Source organism: Heloderma suspectum, chromosome 2 (genome assembly GCF_057233095.1).
Source record: "Heloderma suspectum isolate Gila_16-S chromosome 2, 16-S_ref, whole genome shotgun sequence".
Classification (NCBI taxonomy): domain Eukaryota; kingdom Metazoa; phylum Chordata; class Lepidosauria; order Squamata; family Helodermatidae; genus Heloderma; species Heloderma suspectum.
The window spans coordinates 344,343,170-344,358,964 of record NC_139459.1 but is presented as its reverse complement, the minus strand read 5'-3'; the positions used below and the strand labels follow the sequence as shown (position 1 = coordinate 344,358,964).

At 46.3% G+C, this 15,795-nt stretch overlaps 1 protein-coding gene across 1 annotated transcript in view; it reads right to left on the bottom strand.

The window, feature by feature from the left end:
• Positions 1 to 15,795, bottom strand: part of LOC146355314 (killer cell lectin-like receptor subfamily B member 1B allele C) — a 63,370-nt gene that overhangs the window by 20,597 nt on the left and 26,978 nt on the right. The gene's annotated exons all lie outside the window — the stretch shown is intronic.

The following is a 15,795-nucleotide window of genomic DNA, read 5'->3' as shown; positions in this document are numbered from 1 at the left end:
CTTTCAGACACGATGGAAACTTCCCTTCCCTTAGGGAGGCATTAACAATATTCAGCAAAAATTGCTTTACCACCTCCCCTCCCTGGACTACAAGCCAGGATGGGTAGAGATCGAGAGGGCAAGTTGTCTTTTTGACCAAACCAAACAGCTTGTCCACATCATTGGGAGTCACAAGCTGAAAATGATCCAGTTTAATCAGTGAGTGCTTGAGCATGTGGTGGCTGGGCAGCTTCAGATGTTCTTGGAAGAAACTAATTATCTGGACCCATTTCAGTCTGGTTTCAGGCCAGGGTATGGCACTGAAATGGCCTTGGTTGCTTTGACTGACGACCTACTCCTGGTGAAAGACAGGGGAAGTGCTACCCTATTAATCTTCCTCCATCTCTCAGCGGCTTTTGATACCATTGATCATGGTATCTTACTGGATCAGGTCTGCGGGTTGGGGGCACTGTGCTACAGTGGTTCCACTCCTAGCTCCAAGCCTGGTTCCAGAGAGTGGTACTGGGGGATTCCTGTTCTACCCCATGGTTGTTAAGCTGTGGGGTGCCACAGGATTCTATTCTATTCCCATGCTGTTCAATATGTATTTGAAGCCGTTGCGTGAAGTTATTAGGAGTCTTGGGGTGGGGTGTCACTAGTACGCTGATGATGCTCAGCCCTATTTCTCTTTGTCATCAGAGTCAGCTGGGGTGGTGAAGGTGCTGGACCAGTGTGTGGAGGCTGCAATGGGCTGGATGAGGGCCAATAAACTGAAGCTGAATCCTGACAAGACTGAAGCTCTGTGGATCGGTGGTTCCCGAGTCTGGGAATTGGGTAAGCGACCTGTCCTGGATGGGGTTGCACTCCCCCTAAAGGCGCAGGTGTGTAGCTTGGGAGTACTCCTAGATCCATTTCTGTCACTGGAGCCTCAGGTGGACTCTGTGGCTTGGAGTATTTGGGGCCAGCTTTGGCTGATACACCAGCAACGGCCTTTCCTGGGCAGGGAAAACCTAGCCACAGTAGTGCACACATTGGTAACTTCCCGATTAGACTACTGCAATGCACTTTATGTGGGGCTGCCCTTGAGGATGACTTGGAAGTTGCAGCTAGTGCAAAATGCAGCAGCTGGACTGCTGACCAGAACATCACAAAGATCACATAATACCAGTCTTAAAGGAATTGCACTGGCTGCCAATATGCTTCTGGCTGGAATTCAAGGATTTGGTATGACATTTAAAACCCTAAGCAGCTTGAGACCTTGATATTTGAGGGAGTGCCTCTCCCTATACATGTCTGCCCAAGGACTGAGCCCGCCTCTGTGTCCCACCAGTGCAAGACATACACTACACAGTGGGGCATGGGAGAGGGCTTTTTCTGCTGTGGCACCCTGGTTGTGGAATGCCCTCCCCTTGGAGGCCTGATTGGTGCAGACATTGGTTTCATTTTGGCACCAAGTATAAACATGGCCTTTTATCAAAGCCTTTGAGGGCTAAATGCATTCCCTAAAGTAGCACACTGTTTCATTGTTTTAGATTTTAAATTGGTATTAGCTTGCTTAATGGTTTAATATGATTTAAGCTATTTTAATTATTTATTTTTTATACTGTCTAAATTGATTTTATCTGTACCCTGCCCTGAGATCCTAATGATGTAATGACGTAGGGTAGGATATAAATGTTGAGAGAGAGAGAGAGAGAGTGAGTGAGTTTCAAGGAGTCTCATGAATTTTAAAATTTGAATCACTCAAGAATTGTATTTTGAGTTGCATAGCTCTGCCTGGCAGCTGATAGTGAAAAGTGAGATATTAATTAATTACCTTTTATTAGTATCCTGTGAACCAAACTACATAGAAATGCATGCATTGATTTTAGATTGGACTGGGGAACCTGTGGCCCTCCAGATGTGGTTGGACTCCACTTCCCATCAGCCCCAGCCTGGCCGGTGGTGAGGGATTATGGGAATAATCATTCATCAACATCTGGCAAGCCACAGGTTCCCCAGCCCTGCAGTAGGACTTTCGCAAAGAACCCAAGGCGACTTATATTTGTTCAGATTTTATTGTTTATAGTCAATGGCCATTACAATTTAAACACAAGAGAACTATTTATAAAACATATAAATAGTTTATATATCTATATCTATATAATAGTGTCTATATCTTAGGGATGGCGGAGAATTCCACCATGGACTCCAGTGAGGCCGGATTCTAAAGAATCTGGCCCCCCAGAGTCCGTGGCAGAACGGCCTCCTGCCCCCCCCCGCAGAATCCCCCCAGGAGAGACTTACCTGGTGGCGGATGCAGCGCCGGCTCCGGCGGCAGATGAAGCGGTGGCGGCTCCAGCCACCGGCGGGCTGCTGCAGCTGCAAATGGCGGCCGTCGTAGCGGCCACCATTTGCGTCCCTACGCAGCCCGTGATAGGCTACGTATATATTTACGTAGCCTATCACAACTAAAGCAGGGACGCAAAGGGCGTCCCCTACACCATTTGCGTCCCCACTTTAGCCGTGATAGGCTATGTAAATATTTATGTAGCCTATCATGGGCTCTTCAGCAAAGGAGATCGTTACCTTGTCTTGGTGCTGGAGCTTGAGCACCTCAATGACGTCATGAGCTAAACCGTGAAGGGACACCCAAGACGGGAAGGTCATGGCGGAGAGGTCAGACTAAATACGATCCCTGAGGAAGGAAACGGCAACCCACCCCAGTATTCTTGCCATGAAAACTAAATGGATCAGTACAACCAGAGATATGTCAGTATACCATCGGAAGATGGGACTCCCAGGTCGGAAGACGGTCAAAATGCTACTGGGGAGGAACAGAGGATAAGTTCAAGTAGCCCCAGATGTGATGACGCAGCTAGCTCAAAGCCGAAAGGACGGCTAGCAGCCGATGGTGCTGGTGGTGAACGACGAATCCGATGTTCTAAAGATCAACACACCATAGGAACCTGTAATGTAAGATCTATGAGCCAGGGCAAATTGGATGTGGTTATTGGGGAGATGTCAAGATTAAATATAGACATTTTGGGTGTCAGTGAACTGAAATGGACTGGAATGAGCCACTTCACATCAAATGACCACTAGATCTACTACTGTGGACAAGAGGACCACAGAAGAAATGGAGTAGCCTTCATAATTAATAATAAAGTATCTAAAGCAGTGCTTGGATACAATCCCAAAAATGACAGAATGATCTCAATTCGAATTCAGGGTAAGCCATTTAACATCACAGTGATCCAAATATACGCCCCAACCACAGATGCTGAAGAAGCAGAAGTAGATCAGTTCTATGAGGATCTGCAGCACCTACTGGATAGTACGCCAAACAAAGATGTTATTTTCATTACAGGAGACTGGAATGCTAAGGTGGGTAGTCAAACGACACCTGGAATTACAGGCAAGCATGGTCTGGGAGAACAAAATGAAGCGGGACATAGGCTGATAGAATTTTGCCAAGACAACTCACTGTGCATAGCAAACACTCTCTTCCAACAACCTAAGAGACGACTTTATACATGGACTTCACCAGACGGTCGACACCGAAATCAGGTTGACTACATCCTTTGTAGATACTGAAGCTGAAGCTCAAATATTTTGGCCACCTAATGCAAAGAGAAAATTCTCTGGAAAAGACCCTGATGCTGGGAAAGACTGAAGGCAAAAGGAGAAGGGGATGGCAGAGGATGAGATGGCTAGATAGCATCACCGATGCAATGAATATGAACTTGAGCACACTCCGGGAGAGAGTGCAGGACAGGAAGGCCTGGCGTGCTATGGTCCATGGGGTCACGAAGAGTCGGACATGACTGAACGACTGAACAACAACAACATCCTTTGTAGCCAAAGGTGGCGGACATCTATGCAGTTGGTAAAAACAAGACCTGGAGCTGATTGTAGTTCAGATCACGAACTTCTTATTGCACAATTTAGAATCAGACTAAAGAGAATAGGGAAGACCCACAGATCAGTTAGATATGACCTCACGAATATTCCTCATGAATATGCAGTGGAGGTGAAGAATAGATTTAAGGGACTAGATTTAGTAGATAGGGTCCCGGAAGAACTATGGACAGAAGTTCACAACATTGTTCAGGAGGCGCCAACAAAAAACATCCCAAAGAAAAAGAAAACCAAGAAGGCAAGATGGCTGTTTGCTGAGACACTGGAAGCAGCCCAAGAAAGAAGGAAAGCAAAAGGCAACAGTGATAGGGGGAGATATGCCCAATTAAATGCAAAATTCCAAAGGTTATCCAGAAGAGATAAGGAATTATTTTTAAACAAGCAATGCACGGAAGCGGAAGAAGATAATAGAACAGGAAGGACAAGAGACCTCTTCCAGAAAATTAGAAACATCGGAGGTAAATTCCAGGCAAAAATGGGTATGATCAAAACAAAGATGGCAAGGACCTAACAGAAGCAGAAGAGATCAAGAAAAGGTGGCAAGAATATACGGAAGATCTGTATAGGAAGGATAATAATATTGGGGATAGATTTGACGGTGTGGCCAGTGAGCTAGAGCCAGACATCCTGAAGAGTGAGGTTGAATGGGCCTTAAGAAGCATTGCTAATAACAAGGCAGCAGAAGACGATGGTCTCTCAGCTGAACTGTTTAAAATCTTGCAAGATGATGCTGTCAAGGTGATGCATGCCATATGCCAGCAAATTTGGAAAACACAAGAATGGCCACCAGATTGGAAAAAGTCAACTTATATCCCCATACCAAAAAAGGGAAGCACCAAAGAATGTTCAAACTATCAAACAGTGGCACTTATTTCACATGCCAGTAAGGTAATGCTCAAGATCTTGCAAGGTCGACTCCAGCAATTCATGGAACGAGAATTGCCAGATGTACAAGCTGGGTTTAGAAAAGGCAGAAGAACTAGAGACCAAATTGCTAATATCCGCTGGATAATGGAGAAAGCCAGGGAGTTTCAGAAAAACATCTATTTCTGTTTTATTGACTATTCTAAAGCCTTTGACTGTGTGGATCATAACAAACTGGCAAGTTCTTGGTGGGATGGGGATACCAAGTCATCTTGTCTGCCTCCTGAGGAATCTGTATAACGACCAAGTAGCAACAGTAAGAACAGACCACGGAACAATGGACTGGTTTAAGATTGGGAAAGGAGTACGGCAGGGTTGTATACTCTCACCCTACCTATTCAACCTGTACGCAGAACACATCATGCGACATGCTGGGCTTGATGAAGCCAAGGCTGGAGTTAAAATCGCTGGAAGAAACATTAACAGTTTCAGATATGCAGATGATACCACTTTGATGGCTGAAAGTGAGGAGGAGCTAAGGAACCTTCTGAAGAAGGTGAAAGAAGAAAGTGCAAACAGCTGGGTTGCAGTTAAACCCCCCCAAAAACCAAGATTATGGCAACCAGCTTGATTGATCACTGGCAAATAGAGGGAGAAAACGTGGAGGCAGTGACAGACTTTGTCTTTCTAGGAGCAAAGATTACTGCAGACGCTGACTGCAGCCAGGAAATCAGAAGACGTTTACTTCTTGGGAGGACAGCAATGACAAATCTGGATAAAATAGTGAAGAGCAGAGACATCACACTGACAACAAAGGTCTGCATAGTTAAAGCAATGGTATTCCCCATAGTTACCTATGGCTGCGAGAGCTGGACCATAAGGAAGGCTGAGCAAAGGAAGATAGATGCTTTGGAACTGTGGTGCTGGAGGAAAATTCTGAGAGTGCCTTGGACTGCAAGAAGATCAAACCAGTCCATAGTCCAGGAAATAAAGCCAGACTGCTCACTTGAGGGAATGATATTAAAGGCAAAACTGAAGTACTTTGGCCACATCATGAGAAGACAGGATACCCTGGAGAAGATGCTGATGCTAGGGAAAGTGGAAGGCAAAAGGAAGAGGGGCCGACCAAGGGCAAGATGGATGGATGATATTCTGGAGGTGACAGACTCGACCTTGGGGGAGCTGGGGGTGGCAACGGCCGACAGGAAGCTCTGGCGTTGGCTGGTCCATGAAGTCACGAAGAGTCAGAAGCGACTGACCGAATAAACACCAACATCATGGGCTAGTGTATGGACGCAAACAACGTCCCCTATGCAGGATGCCATTTGCGTCCGCACCAGTCCGGCAGCGGCTGGAGGCCCTGCTGCGGATCGGCCCAGCCACCGGCTCTGCAGCATGGCCACAGAGCGGAGCCAGCCAGGCAGGATTCTGGGGGGGAGGACCGGATCGCCTCCCCGCCCGTCGAGGATTCCGGGGGGAGGAACGGATCGCTCCCCCGCACCAGCGGATGCTCTGACTGGAACCAGGTAAGGGATTCATACATCCCTACAGATAGGCCTTCTGGAGAGGTCTGAAAAGGGAGAATGAACTTAACCCTAGGTAAATTATATAGAGGGCAGTATAAAATATAATGTACTACCTCTTCAGTTTGGCCTAATCCACATACACAGAAATGTTCTTTTGCTGACCTTTTAGAAAATCTGCCAGCTAGATATTCAGTGGGCATCAGTTGAAATCTGAGCTGAGTAAAAGCCCACCTTACAGGGAAGAAGGTTAATTCCTCCAGGTAGGTGGCCCTTTCATGGTCTAGTTTGATTTTGGCATACTTAATTCTTCATATATTTAGGATCTCTCTTAGCACTTCAATAAAGATTATGCCCCAGATCTTACAAACAGATGCATCCTGCATCATCGTTACTGGGGAGATCAAATAGCTCCGCATCAAACATCTGCACGATTGTACCCAACCTTCTGTAGATTGTAAAAGCACAGTTTTGCTAAATGATAATCCGGCATCAGTGTGAGCTTTTTCCAATGCAATATGATGGATTTGTGTATGCGCGCTTTTAAAGAGGAAAGACCTAGTTCAGTCCTTAATATTGCACCGGGTGTGCTATGTGCTACTGCCCAAAGCAGATGCAAGAACTTATTTGGATTACATCAAGTTCATCTCTGCAATGACTACCCCAACTTGCTGCTCCATATATAAGGTGGGATACAATCTTGGTGACACAAACTTCTAATTTTGGTTCTACTAAGCGGTGGCCCTCAGTATGATAAAGCTTCTTTATGCGCCCCAATGAGTGGGCGGCTGAAGATGTAATGCCTCGAGGTGGGTATGTCATAGGGTATTTTCAGAAAAACAAAGCCTCAAATATTTAAATGAGTGACACTGGTCTATCTTGTGTCCATCCAGGAGGTGGCTTATATGGTCCTCCTCCTCTCCATTTATCCTCACAACAACCCTGCGAGGTAGGTTAGGCGAAGAATCAGTGATTGGCCCAAAGTAACCCAGTGAGCTTCATGGCCAGGTGGGGACTAGAAGCCAGATTTTCTGAGTCCCAGTGCAGCACTCTAACCAGTACACCACAACCGGCTTTCCGACATTCTAATTGTAGTGATGAAGGCTAAAGGAGATGGCTTTAAAGGAGAATTAGACACATTCACAACGGTTTATGATCAGGGGCAGGTGTCACTATATACTAGTTGCTGGGAAGACTACAGGGTTCAAGCCCTGGAATTGTGGTCTTCCCAGGGGCATCTGGTTGGCCACTATGGGAAACAGGATGCTGGATTAAATTGACCTTTGGCCTCATACAGCAGAGCTCTTCTTACATTATTCTTATGCTCTCCAACTTTATGAACCTGAGCTCTGAGGCAACATCTATTGCCCGTTTCAAGGGAGAGTTCTGTTCTTGTTTTCTACCAGCTTTGTTAATAAACATGTATTGCACTGGGATGGGGAGTCCAGGGCTTAATTTGAGATTAGTCTTAACTTGATTCGAATTTAGACCAGAACTTAGCCCTGGAACTTGTGAAATATGTTGGTTTGTATGTTTATATTGTGGTTTTAAGCTTTTACATTTTATATTGTATTTTATGATAAATGTTGTGGTTTTAACTGTTGTGAACTGTACAGAGAACTTCAGCTATTGGGTTGTATGGAAATGTAAGAAAGGAAGGAAGAAAATGATGATGATGATGACGACGACGACAACAACAACAACAACAACAGCCTCTGAGTTAGGCAGGGTGGCCGCTTATGAATTGCCAAAAAGAGGAAATTAATTCCCAAGAATGATAGAATCACAGAATAGCAGGGTTGGAAGGGGCCTACAAGACCATTGAGTCCAACCCCCTGCTCAATGCAGGAATCCAAGTCAAAGCATCCCTGACAGATGGTTGTCCAGCCTCATCTTGAATGCCTCCAGTGTGGGAGAGCCCACCGCCTCCCTAGGTCATTGGTTCCATTGTCGTATTGCTCTAACAGTCAGGATGTTTCTCCTGAAGTTCAGCCAGAATCTGGCTTCCTGTCACTTGAGCCCATTATTCCATGTCCTGCACTCTGGGATGATTGAGAAGAAATCCTGCCCTCCTCTCTGTGACAACCTTTCAAGGACTTGAAGAGCACTATCATATCTCCCCTCAGTCTTCTCTTCTCAAAGCTAAACATGCCCAGTTCTTTCAGTCTCTTCTCATAGGCCTTTGTTTTCAGTCCCCGGATCATCTTTGTTGCCCTCCTCTGACCCTCTCCAGTTTGTCTGCATCCTTCTTAAAGTGTGGTGCCCAGAACTGGACAAAGTACTCCAGATGAGGCCTAACCAGTGCTGAGTAGAGGGGAACTAGTACTTCACATGATTTGGAAGCTATACGTCTATTAATGCAGCCCAAAATAGCATTTGCCTTTTTTGCAGCCACATCATATTGTTGGCTCATATTCAGTTTGTGATCTACATCAATTCCAAGATCCTTGTCGCTCGTAGTATGGTTGAGCCAAATATCCCCCATCTTGTAAGTGTGCATTTGGTTTCTTTTTCCTAGGTGCAGAACTTGGCATTTATCCCTATTAAATGTCATTCTGTTCTTTTCTGCCCAGCGCTCCAGCCTATCAAGATCACTTTGAATTCTGTTTCTGTTTTCCAGGGTATTCGCTATCCCGCCCAATTTTGTGTCATCTGCAAATTTGATCAGCATTCTCTGCACCTCCTCCTCTAAGCCATTAATAACAATGTTGAAGAGCACTGGGCCCAGGACTAAGACCTGCAGTACCCTGCTCATTACCTCTCCCCAGTTTGAGAAGGTCCCATTGACAAGCACTCTTTGAGTCCGATTCTGTAGCCAACTGTGGATCCACCAGATCGTGGTTTCATCTAGCCCACTTTGAGCTAGTTTGCTCATCAGGATATCATGGGGCACTTTGTCGAAAGTTTTGCTGAAGTCGAGGTATATTATGTCCACAGCATTCCCACAGTCCACAGGGGGGTTACCTGATCAAAAACTGAGATCAGATTCATCTGGCAGGATTTGTTCTTGACAAATCCATGTTGGCCTTGAGTACTCACAGCATTGTTGTCAAGGTGCTTCCAGATGGATTGCTTTATCATCTGCTCCAGAATTTTCCCAGGGATTGATGTCAGACTGACTGGTCTGTAGTTCCCAGGTTCCTCTGTTTTACCCTTTTTGAAGATAGGGACAACATTAGCCCTCCTCCAGTCATCTGACACTTCCCCTGTCCTCCATGATTTCTCAAAGATAATAGACAGTGTTTCTGAGAATTCTTCTGCCAGTTCCTTTATGACTCTAGGGTGCAGTTCATCTGGCCCTGGAGATTTGAACTCATTCAAAGTAATTAGGTGTTCCTTGATCATATGCCTGTCAATCTCAAGCTGCAATCCTGCCCTGTCAGCCTGTACTTTGCCTTTGCCAGGGGGGTCATAGACCCTCTTTTGGGAGAAGACTGAGCCAAAGTAGGAATTGAGCATTACTGCCTTCTCTTTGTCATCTGCTATCATTTTGCCATCCTTATTTAATAGCTGAACCACCATTTCTTTCCTCTGTCTTTTACTATGCACGTAGCTGAAGAAAGCCTTTTTTGTTGTTTTTGGCATCCCTCGCTAACCTCAGCTTGTTCTCTGCTTTAGCCTTCCTGATGCCATTCCTGCAATTCTGTGGTACCTGCCTGTACTCTTCCTTTGCTGAAAGGAACGTGGCCTTCTTTCCACTTCCTATATGTGTCCTTTTTTTGTTTTCAGGTCATCTCTAAGCTTTTTGTGAAGCCACATTGGCTTCTTCTGTTGTCTTCCACCTTTTCTTCTTGTTGGAATTGTTTGTAATTGTGCCTTGAGAATTTCCTTTTTTAAAAGCTCCCACCCATCTTGGACTCCTTTTCTCATTAGAGTCGCTTGCCATGGGACCTTACTGATCATTGTTCTGAGTTTATTAAAATCAGCTTTCCTAAAATCCAGGGTACGCGTTAGACTACACTCGGCTTTTGCTTCTCTTAGAATCAAGAACTCAAGTATAACATGGTCACTTTCCCCCAGAGTTCCTGTAACTGCTACTTTATCCCCTAAGTCGTCTCTGTTGGTTAGGATCAAGTCAAGGATAGCCAATCCTCTAGTTCCTTCCTCTACTTTCTGTAGGAGGAAGTTATCCGATACACAAGTCAGGAATTTCCTGGAGGGGCCATATTTTGCAGAATTTGTCTCCCAACAAATATCAGGGAAAATGAAGTCCCCCATTACTACTACATCATCCTTCCTTGAAACATTGGCTATTTGCTTTTCAAAAGTTTCATCCTCATCTTCTCCTTGATTGGGTGGCCGGTAGTAGACTCCGACCATCAGGTTCCTTTTATTCTTTGCTCCATTTATTTTGATCCAGATGCTCTCGATGGGGCTACCAAGCTCATCCTCCTGTATTTCTGTGCAGAGATATGTATTTTTCACATATAGTGCAACCCCACCTCCTGTTGGGGTTGTTCCTCCTGTTCTTTTTGAACAAGTTATATCTTTCAATTGCTTTATTCCAGTCATGAGAGTCATCCCACCAAGTGTCAGTTACACCTATCAAGTCATAATTTCCCTCTTGTATTAAGAGTTCAAGTTCGTTCTGTTCGTTTCCCATACTCTGGGCATTAGTATATAGACATCGAAGACCATGTGCTTCATAGTCTGGCTTTCTTCCTATGTGCTTCCTATGTGTCTGAAGACTATAACATTATTAGAGCTGTTCTCTCCGTGGTGGTACCTGAGCCTTCGTCCATTGTTACCCCCAACTTTACATCTCCCTTCCCTGTAGGATTCAGTTTAAAGCCCTCCTGATGAAGTTCTTCATACTGTGGCCAAACACATTCTTCTCAGCGTTTGTGAGGTGCAATCCATCCCTTGCCAACAGCCCATCTTCCAGGAAATATAGCCCGTGGTCCCAGAATCCAAATCTCTCGTGCAGGCACCACCTTCGTAGCCAGTCATTCACCCAGAGTATTTTTCTTTCCCTTTCTAGCCCTCTTCTAACTACTGGAAGGATGGATGAGAAAACTATCTGGGCCCCAAAGTTCTTGAGTTTTCTTCCCAAAGCTTCAAAGTCTGACGTGATTTCTTCGGAGCTCTGCTTGGCGGTATCATTTGTTCCCACATGGATGAGAAGAAAGGGATACCTGTCAGTGGGCTTTATGACTGCAGGCAACCTTTGTCACGTCTCTAATCCATCATCCCAGGAGACAACATACCTGGCGAGTCCACGGGTCTTCGCAACATACTTGGGTTTCGCTCCCATGCAGCAAGGAGTCTCCCACTACTACTACTCTTCTTGTTGTTGTAGGCCTGGGTTTCATCTAGGGATGTACAAAAATCTCTTACCTTTTCAACGGGGTGATTCGTGGGGGAGGGAGGCGCTCCACACCTCCCCCCAAAATCCTACTCCGGCTGGCTCCGCTCCACGGAGAATCCGCAGAGCCGCCAGCCGGGGCCGCCCGTACCCGAACATCCAGCAACCAAAAATAAACAAACAAACAAAACAGCGTACACAAATGGCGGCGGCTACGGTGGCCATCATTTGCCTTCCCTTTTTTTCGCTGTTTCAGCCTATGTAAATATTTACGTAAGCTATTACAGCGAAAAAAAGGGGCATGCAAATAGCGTAGTGGGCGCCATATGCGTTCCTTTTTTCTCCCGTCATTTTAGCCTATGTAAATATTTACGTAAGCTATTATGGCGGGGGGGAAGGAATGCAAATAGCGCCCACTACACTATTTGCGTTCCCCCCTTTTTTTTTTGCCATAATAGCTTATGTAAATATTTACATAGGCTAAAACGGCGAAAAAAAGGGAAAGCGAATGGCGGCCGCCATGCCACCGCCATTTGCATACACTTTTTTTTTTTAGCTTGCCATGATAGGCTGCGTAAATACTTACGTAGCCTATCACAGCCTCCACAGGGACGCAAATGGCGTCCCTGCATTAGCCGTGATAGGCTACGTAAGTATTTACGTAGCCTATCACGGCTATGATCAGGAAGCGAATGGCGGCCGCAGGGCGGCCGCCATTCGCAAGTCAGCGCAGATGGCAGCAGGTAAGTGGTCCGTTTTGCATGCCTTTCGTGGGTTGGGGGGGCGGTGGCTTCGTTCCACCACGGATTTTGGGGGGCTGAATGCACTGGCATTTGGCCTCACCAAGATCCGTGGTGGAATTCTCTGATATCCCTAGTTTCATCGCCTCTGCTTAACTGATCTTCAGCCTCTTGCTCATTCTCATGCAGGTTCCCCTGTAATTCTTCCTCTGCAGGCTGTCCTCCAGTCTCATCCTCCAGTACCTGGAATCGGTTCCATAGCTCCACTGCTTCCACTGATGTAGGGTGGCATCTAGTTCTTCTCCTAACTGTCACCCTTTTCCAAGGAGTATCCTCTACTGCATTTTTTTTCACACCCCAGCATTTCCCACTTCTTCCTCATCTTGCTGTTGCTCTCCAAGCTTCTGGTCTTCACTTTGCTGCTGTAGTTCCACCATTCTGTCCAAGAACTGTTCATGTTTTCTTATTCCCTGGAGGGTTGACAGTCGCCACTTTAGTCCTCTGACTTTTTCTTCCAGCAGCATGATCAACTTGCACTTGTTGCAGGTGTAGGCCATGTTGTTCTCAGGCAAGAAAACAAACATGGCACACACCTTGCAGGTCACCACCACTGGAGAGTCTTGTCCTTCCATAGCCTCTTTTCCCTTTTTGTGTCTAGCTTTGTGATTGTTCTAGACTAGCCTGTGCCTGGTCCTCTACTCACTGGAGGTTAAAAGCAGAGTCCCACTGGTGTGGAAGTGTGTGTTACAAGAAAAATAATTTTTAAAAAATGTTAGGGACCTCCCCCTTGACCTCCCCTGCCGAACTCCCCTGACCAACTCCTGTTTGCTCCCCTGCGCACTCGCTCTGGTTGCTCGCTCTCTGGGAGCTTGCTTGCTTCTGTAGTCCCTGGACCAGCTGGAGCAGCTTCCTCTGCTCTGCTCTGCTCTGCTCAGCTGGGAGGCAGGAAACCAACTGAAGCTTCCTGCCCACACAGCTGCTGGGAGTACTCAGGCCACACACCCCCAATTCAGTTGGAGCTCTCAGGAGCACCTGGTGAGCTCACAGGCACTCAGAAGGAAAAAGGACAGCCCCCTGGGATTCCTTCAGCCTACTTACCTCTTTGCCTCCTTTGTCTCCTTTGTCTCTTCTACCACTGCAACTCCCCTGGCCAACTCCTGTTTGCTCTCCCTGTTTGCTCGCTCTGGTTGCTCACTCTCTGGGAGCTTGCTTGCCTCTGTAGTCCCTGGACCAGCTGGAGCAGCATCCTCTACACTGCTCTGCTCAGCTGGGAGGTGGAAAACAGACTGACCTTTACTGAGATCTGGTCCTGAGACCAGTTTCCATGAACAACTCTTCTTGTCTGGGTTGTTCACTCACACGTGGAGGCTGATTTAAACTGAAAATAAAGGGACTTGAGATGAGCAGCTAACCAAATAGGTTGGGCAACAGTTTTCCCACCCCACCTCCAGCACTGCAAGTGTCCAAAAATAATCCCACAAAGTTCTGAGAAAAGTTGCCCAATCCACATGCATCACTGCATGTAAACAGCTTGAAATGTAGAGACTGTTGTCAAAATCTTACTGTAATGTAAAGAGGACTCACTTCTCCCCTTGTGGCAGCTGCCCTTTGTAAGTGTTATAGTGATTCTAGTCCTATTGGTGATGAACTTGGTGGTGTTTTTTTTTTTTTTACTGAATTTGAAGGAGCTTTGTAGCTTTTTCCCTGTGGTTAGTGGTTGTATAGATGTGGGTACATGATATAAAAGAGAGGTACACCCACATGTTAAAGAAAAATGTAAAAGTTCTAATTTTAATGATTTGCATGCATGGGGTTGAATGGTAGTTATTCTGGATTTCTTCTCACATCACAGGGTAAATCTATGTATTCAGCCATAACAATGATCTCTTCCCCTCCAAGCACCCCACAGAGGTTCACAAGTCTATGTGACTTTGCTCTTCCCTTCCTAGTATATCTACCTCAGCGTCATCTCTTTGAGAGCCAGATGTCAATAGCATCTAGGTTGCATGTAGGGATGTACGAAAGTCACTTACCTGTTCGCGGATTATGTTGATCGTGGGGGGGAGGCATTCCGTCCTTGCCCCCGGAATCCTGGCCGGCCGGCTCCGCTCCGCAGGGATTCTGCGGAGCCACCAGCCGGCTCTGCCAGCAGCCGGACATCCGGCCGCTGGCTAGCAGGGATGCAAATGGTGGTGTCCGTAGGTGCCACCGTTTGCATCCCTGCAGTCAGCTGTGATAGGCTACGTAAATGTTTACGTAGCCTATCACGTGTTTTTTTTTTAACTGGAAATGGTGGCAGCGGCAGCCGGTCGGAAGACCGGTCGCTGCAGCCGCAGCCGCCACCCGGAAGATCCGCCCCAGGTAAGTCTCGTCCCGGGGGGGCGGGGGGGCAGGCCGTTCCGCCACCGATTTCGGGGGGCTGAATGCACTGGCATTCGGCCTCCCCGAGATCTGTGGTGGAATTCTCTGACATCCCTAGTTGCATGTGAATTCTTCTGAACGAATCCTGCTTTCCTTTCTACACTCTCTTTGGTCTCTCATGACATCCACCTTCTGTGCAACATTTCCATGAACATGTGAGTGATCTGGGTGGGTATCAGTATTCATAGGATTGTTCTCTCTCTCTCTCAGATGGACATTTAGTGTTGATTATTTCTTACATTTATATCTCATTCTTCTTCCAAGGAGCTCAAGGTAGTGTATGTGAGGTTTCCCCCTCCTCACAACAGTCCTGTCAGGGAGGTTAGGCTGAGAGATAATGACTGGGCAAAGGTCATCCAGAAGGCTTTATGGCTGAGTGGAGATTTGAACCCAAATCCTGCCAGTCCAACTACAACACTCAACACTACAATGTCTCTTGACTTAATGATAATTCTTAGCATTAATATAGTGCCTTTAGTGTTCACAGGACTTCACATGCTTCATTGTAATCCTTGAAACAACCCTGTAAAGTATGCTACTGTAAAGTAGGCTACTGTTATTATACCAGGATTGCAGACTGGGGGATGGGGACACTGATAAAGAGAACAGAGAATGGTTTGCTTAAGTTAGCCCAAGAAAGTTCCTGGCCTAAGCAAGATTACATTTTCTAGGGAAGGTTCTGAAGAGGGTAGTGGTGGAAAACTGTGGGCACTCTTGGAGGATACTGATTATGTGGACCCATTTCAGTCTGAGTTTCAATCTGGTAATGGGAGTGAATCAGCCTTGGTTGCCCTGATGGATGACCTTTATCGAGAGACAGACAGGGGGAATGCAACCCTGTTAATTCTGCTTGACCTCTCATTGGCTTTTGATACCATCGACCATGGTATCCTCCTGGATCAACTCCATGGGATGGGTATCGAAGGCTACAGTGGTTACAGTGGTTCCGGTCCTACCTGCAGAGCCAATTTCAGAGAGTAACACTGGGTAACCATTCCTTGGCCACTTGGCAATTGAGCAATGGGGTTCTGCAGGGTTCCATCCTGTCCTAAATGTTATTTCA